This window comes from Lactuca virosa, chromosome 8, assembly GCF_052849685.1.
Source record: "Lactuca virosa cultivar CGN04683 chromosome 8, Lactuca_virosa_CGN04683_v6, whole genome shotgun sequence".
Taxonomy (NCBI): Eukaryota; Viridiplantae; Streptophyta; class Magnoliopsida; order Asterales; family Asteraceae; genus Lactuca; species Lactuca virosa.
The window spans coordinates 281,524,107-281,532,938 of record NC_136433.1 but is presented as its reverse complement, the minus strand read 5'-3'; positions in this window follow the sequence as shown (position 1 = coordinate 281,532,938).

The window sequence follows — 8,832 nt, the reverse complement described above, 5'->3', positions numbered from 1 at the left end:
CCAAGCAACCACCGTCGAGGAACCTACTCTAAGGACCGTTCTTTTTCTCCTTCAACAGACGCTGTTGTCGTCAACGTGTGTGCAACGCAAGGACCGCCGCATTCTTCTTCTTCTGCTGCTATTGTGGTCGTTCACAGTGGCAATTCTTCTCGGATCTTCGGTGCTACATCACAGCCACGTCTGCCGCCCGCCGTTCGCCGTCACTCCGCCGTCGCCCACATCCATGGATCAAATGCAATAGCTCGGTGTGTGTGTTCTGCTCGTGCGTGGGTGCGTGTTTTGGTTGCTGTACGATTGTGGATGTTCGTTTGGCCAGAAAAACCCCGAGAAAACCACCATGGTTGCCGCCTCTATTTCTGTCATGTCACCACCAGCCGCCGTGTGGTATACATTACAATAATTGATAATTTATTTTATAAATTACTCATTTATATGTTAATATTACTTAGTACTAACAAAATGTGTTTCGTATTTGTTAGATATAGATATAGGAGATGTTTCCCTATGTTCGTAGAAAATATGTCTTACGTCAAAATACTCGAATTCCTCGTATAAAATGGTGGTATCAGAGCGGACTTGGGAAAACGTTTACGACATTTACAATGTCGATCATGATGAGGCTCGTCAACCAAGATGTGAGATGGTTGCATCTGAGGCCGAGGCTGCTACTTCATATTATTTTTCATATCTCAAAACCATTCAAGATCACTTGTCCCTAATCCCTTCCCCTATACGAAATAATTATAGGAAACATGTAAGCACACTGCTAAAATAAAAAAGTAGTATACTTTTTAACTATGTTTTCTGATATTAAAAAAATAATTGCCTGCGGTTTCTTCATCCAGTCCCTCGTCTAGCAAAATGCAGTCAATCGATTCTACACAACGAACCCCTCCATTGACAATTGACAACCAAACTGCAACATGCATTCTGCTTGTCCTGTATTTCAAACCCGCCTCAAGGGATTTTTCCTAATAGCGAGCTTAAGCTCATCTTTGTTGTTGAATATATCTAGAAGCTCGATCTTTTGACTTGTGTCTACCCTCTACAATGGATTATTTACATTATCATTGACCGGACATGAAGGAAAAGGGTGGATACCATACAACATGGTATCTAAATACATATGTTTAGGTTCATCATCTGATTCTTCTCCACCACAATTACTCTCTAAGTCGGATATATCTAACTTTATACAATTGGTAAACTCCCTGAAACCTTGTAGTTCACCATCATTCAAAAAAGGAACTTTTTCTTTTCCAGTTTCATTGCCGACCTGATTAACCATACCTTGTGGTTTGTGATCAAAGTAATCATGTACCAACATCAGCATCACTAACGTACTATAATTCTACGGTTGCACATACAGAATAAGTGGATGTACTACATTTTCATTTTCAGTGACACTATGCTATTGAGGTACATTAGGAGTGATAAAAGTACATACTGGGTTGTTGCATAGTTTTCTGATGGATATGTTTTCTCCAAATGCTTTTAAAATATCGTCGCCTTCGTTAGCACTATCACTTTTATCAACCACCACATACACATACACAACTGTAACATTCTGTTTAAAATTAATTAAATAAATAATAAACTCTGAAGCCCCGAGATGTAATCTTTGTTATTATTTTATACTGTTGTAGCCAAAATCAATAATATTTAGCGGGGTGTTGGTTTCGTGGAGTTAAATGTCATAATTTTGGATTTTTGGGGTTAAAAGTGTAAGTTCTGGTTTTATTTTGAAAAGATTCTCAGAAGTCAGGGGGTGTTTGGTATCTTTTGGACTTATACTGAATAGATTTTGGAGGCTAAGGGGCTGCATGGTAACTTTTGAGCTGTTTTTGAAAAGATTATATAAGGGAGGGACTAGTTGTGTCATTTTTGATAGGAAATTGGGAACATGGAGACGAGACTTTAAACCAGATACCTCCCTACCCGTTGGATGGATGCACCTTAAGAAACCCGTCACCATGCTAAAACCCTAACCCTAGGTTAGTCAGCCGCCATCGTTTGGGAGTCCTCCAGCCTCCGCCGTGCATGTAACTCATTTTCCGATCAGTTAGCGGCCACCAAGCAACCACCATCGAGGAACCTATTCTAAGGACTGTTCTTCTTCTCCTTCTACAGCCGCTGCTGTCGGCAACGTGTGTGCAATGCAAGGACCGCCACATTCTTCTTCTTCTGCTGCTACTCTGGTCGTTCACAGTGGCACTTCTTCTCGGATCTTCGGTGCTACATCACAGCCACGTCTGCCGTCCGCCGTTCGCCGTCACTCCGTCGTCGCCCACCTCCATGGATCAAATGAAACAGCTCGGTGTGTGTGTTTTGCTCGTGTTTCGGTGCGTGTTTTGGTTGTTGTACGATTGTGGATGTTCGTTTGGCCAGAAATACCTCGAGAAAACCACCATGGCTGCCGCCTCTCTTTCTGTCCTGTCACCACCAGCCGCCGTGTGGTATACGTTACAGTAATTGATAATTTATTTCTTAAATTACTCATTTATATGATAATATTACTTAGTACTAACAAAATGTGTTTCATATTTGTTAGATATAGATATAGGAGATGTTTCCCTATGTTCGTAGAAAGAATGTCTTACGTCAAAATACTCAAATTCCTCGTATAAAATGGTGGTATCAGAGCGGACTTGGGAAAACGTTTACGACATTTACAATGTCGATCATGACGAGGCTCGTCAAACAAGATCTGAGATGGTTGCATCTGAGGCCGAGGCTGCTAGTTCATATTATTTGTCATATCTGAAAACCATTCAAGATCACTTGTCCCTAATCCCTTCTCCTATACGAAATAACTATAGGAAATATGTAAGCACACTGCTAAAATAAAAAACTAGTATACTTTTTAACTACGTTTTCTGATATTAAAAAAAATGCATGCAGTTTCTTCATCTAGTCCCTCGTCTAGCAAAATGCATTCAATCGATTCTACACAACGAACCCCTCCATTGACAATTGACAACCAAACTGCAACATGCATTCTGCTTGTCCTGTATTTCAAACCCGCCTCAAGGGATTTTCCCTAATAGCGAGCTTAAGCTCATCTTTGTTGTTGAATATATCTAGAAGTTCGATCTTTTGACTTGTGTCTACCCTCTGTAATGGATTATTTACATTATCATTGACCGGACATGAAGGAAAAGGGTGGATACCATACAACATGGTATCTAAATACATATATTTAGGTTCATCATCTGATTATTCTCCACCATAATTACTCTATAAGTCGGATATATCTAACTTTATACAATTGGTAAACTCCATGAAACCTTGTAGTTCACCATCATTCAAAAAAGGAACTTTTTCTTTTCCGGTTTCATTGCCGACCTGATTAACCATACCTTGTGGTTTGTGATCAAAGTAATCATTTACCAACATCAGCATCACTAACGTACTATAATTCTACGGTTCCACATACAAAATCAGTGGATGTACTACGTTTTCATTTTCAGTGACACTATGATATTGAAGTACATTAGGAGTGATAAAAGTACAAATTGGGTTGTTGCATAATTTTCTGATGGATATGTTTTCTCCAAATGCTTTTAAAATATCGTTGCCTTCATTAGCACCATCACTTTTATCAACCACCATCTACACACACACAACTGTAACATTGCGTTTAAAACTAATTAAATAAGAAATAAACTCTAAAGCCCGAGATGTAATCTTTATTATTATTTTTATATTGTTGTAGCCAATATCAATAATATTTAGCGGGGTGTTGGTTTCGGGGAGTTAAATGTCATAATGTTGGATTTTGGGGGTTAAAAGTGTAAGTTCCGGATTTATTTTGAAAAGATTCTAAGAAGTCAGGGGGTGTTTGGTATCTTTTGGACTTATATTGAATAGATTTTGGAGGCTAGGGGGCTGCATGGTAACTTCTGGGCAGGTTTTGAAAAGCTTATATAAGGGAGGGACTAGTTGTGTCAATTTTGATAGGAAGTTGGGAGCATAGAGACGGGACTTTAAACCCGATACCTTCCTACCCGTTGGATGGATGCACCTTAAGAAACCCGTCACCATGCTAAAACCCTAACCCTGGGTTAGTCACCCGCCATCGTTTGGGAGTCCTCCAGCCTCCGCCGTCCATGTAACTCATTTTCCGATCAGTTAGCGACCATCAAGCAACTACCGTCGAGGAACCTACTCTAAGGACCGTTCTTATTCTCCTTTAACAGCCGCTGATGTCGGCAACGTGTGTTCAACCGCAAGGACCTCTGCATTCTTCTTCTTCTGCTACTACTGTGGTCGTTCACGGTGGCACTTCTTCTCGGATCTTCGGTGCTACATCACAGCCACGTCTTCCGTCCGCTGTTCGCCGTCACTCCGTCGTCGCCCACCTCCATGGATCAAATGCAACAACTCGGTGCGTGTGTTCTGCTCGTGGGTGGGTGCGTGTTTTGGTTGTTGTACGATTGTGGATGTTTGTTTGGCTAGAAACACCCCGAGAAAACCACCATGGTTGCCAACCATCATGGCTGCCGCTTCTATTTCTGTCCTTCCACCACCAGCTGCCGTGTGGTGGTGGCTGTGTGTGTGTCATGATGTATTGCGTATGTTTAGTAGTGTAATGTTGTAAAAATATATTGTAGCCGAAAAATCTGAAGAAAACCGCCACCACCACCGTGAGGTGGTGGTTGCCACCTCACGCCGCGATTCTGCCGCCACCAGCCGCCACCTTGGGTGGCTGTGTGCTTTTGTGTGTATGATTGTGATTTTGGGATGCTGGACATTTTTACCCGAAAATTATAACCACCACCACGAGGTGGTGGCCGCCTCCGTGAGCCGCCGTTGACCACCACTACCCGAGGTGGTAGTGGGTGGTGCCCGACTTGTTTAACCCTAATGGACCCAATGAAGCCCTAATTAACCTAAAAACTAATTTTGATTAGTTAGCTTGTAATTTGGTTGAAACCCCTAATTAGGGTTTGGAAAACCCTAATTTTGGAAATGTGTATTTTGGATTTGTCGGGACCCGCGTTTGGACCATTGGATTTGGAATTTTGAATTACGCCCGATCACATTGTATGTTTAGACTATTGGAGTGGTGGACTTAATTGATTAAGTCCTTAATGGGTTAAATAGGAACACTTAACCCTAATCGTCATTTTATGTGAAAAAACCCTAATTGGGTTTGGGTCCTTATTGGGCCACTTCTTAGACTGAATTGTTGTGGGGCTTTGTCGGCCAAATGGGGAACATGCTTATAGACTAACAAAATTATTGGGCCTTAGGATAAGGCCCATTCGAAAGACTTGGGCCTAATTTGGAATATTGGGCCATAGGTGGGCCATAATTGGGCCTTGATGATTATGAGATATTGGGCCATCAGAATGCCAAGTGTCTGGACTAGAATAAATGGTTGGGCCTTAAGATAAGCCCATGTAGAGATTTGGGCCGAATTTGGAAAATTAGGCCATATGATGGGCCTTGTTGATCATTGGCTTTTGGGCCTTCAGAGTTTGAGTTTGGGCCTGGGTTTTGGATCAAACTAGGTTAGGGGTAAAATAGTCTCCTTACCCCAAGTATATAGTTGTGGTTATACATTGGAACCCAATTATTAATTGGGTGTCATTTTGATGTTGACTGTTCGGGAATCTGTCAACCAACAATTGGAATTTTATCCGCGGGACTTCAGCAGTGCCAGGTGAGTCTCTTCACCATACCGATGGGTCTAAGGCACCAAGGTCGGTCCATTTATTTAGTTGTGATGATTATTGGGAATGTGTTATCGATACATTATGTATTTATGTGAAGACCATGTGGGGGTTCCCATGGCAATTAGTTATATGCTCTATGCTAGTTGATTGTGTGATATTTGGTATGCTAGCTGTCTTTGTGATACTTGCATGGAAGACCTCGGGGGGTTCCCGGGGCACTTAGGTCTAAGACCTTGGTGGGTTTCCACGACATCCTAGGTAAAGACCTCGGGGGGTTCCCGAGGTACTAGGGTTTAAGACCTTGGAGGGTTTCCATGGCATCCTTAGTTAAGACCATGTGGGGGTTCCCATGGCATTGGGCTAAGACCATGTGGGGGTTCCCATGGCACCCGGTGAAAGACCTTGGAGGGTTTCCAGGGCATCCTTATATGTTTTCATGTCTAGCTCGTATGTTTTTATGTATGGTTTGATTGGTAGTTAGTGAAGACCATGTGGGGGTTCCCATGGCAGTGGGCTAAGACCCTGGAGGGTTTCCAGGGCACCCGGAGTAAGACCCTGGAGGGTTTCCAGGGCATCCCTATATGTTATATGCATGACTTGTGTAGTGGATATGGTTTATGTGATTATATGTGTAAGATCCTGGAGGGTTTCCACGGCATCCTATGCATGGCTTATATTGCTTATGTGATTGATATGGTTTATGTAGCTGTTATAGCTGATATGGTTTATGTGGTTATGTGGATCATGTGGGGTATGATCTGGGGAACTCACTAAGCTTCCTGCTTACAGTTTTGTTTATGGTTTCAGGTATCATTGTTTTGGAAAGGAAGGGCTCAGCTTGATCGCAACGCACACACCCGTGTTTTCCGCATTATGTGATTTTGGGATGAACTCTGATAAATGTTTTTAATTAATCATGTTTTTGAAATGTTTGGATTTAGAAGATATATGTGTTTGACTATAATAAAAATAAATTTTTTACCCTTGATTTTTGGGTCGTTACAACAACTTTACCTCCAACTGCATTGATTACCTTGATCAACTTTCTAATATCACGATCATAAACAATGGCACAAAAGTATAGCTCCTCAGAATGTTGGTAAGTAAGACTTTATGGGTTCTATGCAAAACATATAATTCCTATTGTGCATGCAACCCTAATTGTGATCTATGTTTTCTGTAATTGAACATACAATATGAACAACAAAGTAAAAACCCTAGAACACTAGTATATAATCAAAATACATAATTAGGGTTAAGAAAATCATACCTCAATTGTTATGTAGTAATAACAATGAAAACCTTGTGTTGTTGAAGCCCTGAGAGAAATCGCCACAAATGTCGTGTCTCTAATGGTTCACACCCAACACTAGCAACCAAGAAGCTTGAAGAGAGAGTGGAGAAGGAGTAAAATTGCGGCCCTAGCTTCTCTAAAAAGGATTAGACGAAAATATGAGGCCAAGGGTCCTTTTTATAGTGTAACAAGGAAACCTTAGATAATCCTAAAGGAATAAAATAATATTATTTCCTTTTGGTAATTATCCAGCTTCCTAATTATCCTCCAAGGATAATTCTAGATCTTGTAGATCCTCCTAAAACCGTCAAAGGCTCTAGGATAGTTCTAGAATGCCTCTTGTTCTACTATTGAACAATTACACTTTAACCCCTGTACTTTTAATTAATCCAATTAATCCTAAATTTAATTCCAATTAATTTCTGATTAAATCTTAATTAAATATTACTATTATAAATTAATATATTATTCTCATAATATATTAACAAATCATTCAATTGATTTCCAATTAATTTATCAACCAAGTAATAAATTAATAAACTAATCTCTCTCTCTAAATGTTATCGTATTCAATTGCTAGGTTTGAGGGCAACCCAAAAGGACCGTGCTGCTATCAATTCAAGTATATACCAATTATAGTTATGGGCTTAGACACCTAATCCAATAGTCTCCTACTTGGATAAGTCTAATAACTATAATTGTGAGTATAACTTCCAAAACTGATCAACAAATTGTAGCTCTCAAAAGCCGTTGTCGAACTCTGACCCAGTCAGTTACATGTCCTAAGATAAGTGATCAAATATTCCTCCGTTCTACAAGATATCGTAAAGACATGGGACATGGATTATAATCAATCTCATTGTCCAAGTTTTATTTCCCGATTTCTGATTTGTGACGACTGAAATCAGACTACCAATCGAACACATCAATTCATTCCAGGCTTGGCCAAGCACTTTAGATGTCATCATCAAATTATCGAGGGGCCCACAAATATCGCTTTTCCCGTTAGGGCAAAAGGAACGCATAAACTTTGACTTATATGCTTACACTATTTACTCATCAAATCACGCACAACAATACATTTTATAACATCAAGTTAGTGATGCGTTTACGTATTATCAATGCATAACTGACTTGCAAACAACAACTCATATATCTCCGTTTCAAGAATATAAGATATTATCGTCTCAGAATTAGTTGTGATAAAATCCATGAAGTAATTCTCTGAGCATGGGTTTATCCAATACTCAAAATCCCCATTTTCCAGGTACTCATGAACATTGTAGCAACCGTTGCAATGTCTAATTCCCATAGACAATCTACAATCTAGTTCACGACAGTCTTAATTCGCTACTTACTTCCAAAAGTACGAGCGAATGTGGATGTTTGAATAATCCAATTATTCGGGAAGTAATATATGCAAAGTGAAACACAATAATAACCTAATTAACTATGGTCTCAAACTATTGAATATAAATAAAACTCTTATTATTTAATCACCATATTAATTAGACTTTATTCCTTGTATAAAGTTTCGAGTAATCAACTAAACACTTGAATTAAACATCAATCATGCCATGCATACTATGTCTCTCTATGGTCATTCCTTTGTGAACAGATCGACTGGATACTATTCCAATGATGCTCATTTCACTATTCTAAATTCCTATCATTAGTAAATGAGTTATAATTTCAACCTTACATGCATTGTCCTTCTGTGATGTCGAAGCTTCAAAATCACAGAGACTTAGCCAATGACGTTACAGAATGTTCCATTGGAACTTTGTTACTCAGAACAATTCCATGGTAATGAAGTCTCAAATTCAAGGAACACTCCTTGAACACCTTCCTTGCATT